Below are 1,505 nucleotides of genomic sequence, written 5' to 3'. Positions count from 1 at the left end.
GCTAAAGAAATTAAAGAGAGAAAAAAAGTAAAATTATAATAGTGGGAGATCTCAATGTAACCTTTTAGTATGTAAAGTCCACTTTTTAAAAAATTCAAAAAAGAGGATAAGGCCTTTGAGTAGAATTTCTAAGTTAGACATAACAGCTCTCTAGTGATTATTAAATGGGAATAAAAAGGAGTATACATATACTAATGTGCGTATGGGATAGTGACAAAAATAGAGTATGTATCAGGTCAGAAAAATCACAAAAAATACAAAAAATCAGGAATAATAAATATGATTTTTACTGATTAAAACACTATAAAAATTATTCCATAAAAAGCCATTAAAGAAATTATTAAAATTTTCTGGGAACTAAATAATTTAATCCTAGAGAATTAGTATATCAAATAACAAATTACTGAAACAATAAAATAAGGACATTGTGGAGACACATACCAAAATTTGAAATAGTTAGTCAAAGCAATCGTTAAGGGACGGTGTCCATCTTCAAACATTTTCATCAACAAAAGAAAAATAAAAGAGATCAAATTGGGCACACAATTAAGAATTCTAAAAAATCAACAAAAATTTAAAACTCAATAATCACCAAAATAAAAATTCTGAAAATCAAGGAAGATATTAACAAAAGTGAAAGCAAAAATAGGAATAAATTTATTAGAAGCAAAAAAAGTAGAGAAACCATTAGATAATTTGATTTTTAAAAAGAAAGAGAAAAATCAAGTGACCAATATAAAAAAATTGATTATATTCATACAAATTAAATTATAAATTCAAAAAGCAATTCACAACAAATGAAGATGAAGTAAAGGAAGTTATTAGAGACTAATTTCTATATATATAAGATATATATATGAAACTGACAACTTAAATGAAATAAATGAATATTAACAAAAATGTAAAATGTAAAATTTCATCAAGCAAGAAATAGAAAATTTAAATAACCCAGCCTCTAAAAAAGAATTAGAAAAATCCATAAGTGAACTCAGCAAGGAAAATAAACTTAAGAATCAAGTAATTATAAGTTAATTCTATCAAACATCTAAGGAACAATTAATTCCAACATTTTAGCAATTGTTAGTAAAAAAAAAAAAAAAAAAAAAAAAAAGTAAAGTAAAGAAAAAGAAAAGATCCTATCAAATTCCTTCTGTGAGATACATATGGTTTTGTTATCTAAACTAGTGAGAGTCAGAAATATGCACAATCTGAGCGCTACTATAGATAATTATATTCCTAATAAAGACTGACACAATTTAAAAAAATAAAACCTTAGTAAAGAAGTTCAAGAAACATGTGAAAAAAATTATGCACTATGATCAGGTCATATTTATATTGATGATACAAGATCAATTTAATATTAGGAAAATTATAAGCATAATAAATAATAGTAATGACAAAAGAGTAAAAAAATATAATCATATCAATGTGTATTAAAAAAGGTATTGAAAAATAACGTCCATTTCTGAAAAAAAGAAATAGCAATAAATAAATAACTTAAAATA

Source organism: Sminthopsis crassicaudata, chromosome 5, assembly GCF_048593235.1.
Source record: "Sminthopsis crassicaudata isolate SCR6 chromosome 5, ASM4859323v1, whole genome shotgun sequence".
Classification (NCBI taxonomy): Eukaryota; Metazoa; Chordata; class Mammalia; order Dasyuromorphia; family Dasyuridae; genus Sminthopsis; species Sminthopsis crassicaudata.
The sequence above is the reverse complement of the archived record's forward strand: the minus strand, read 5'-3'. Positions refer to the sequence as shown.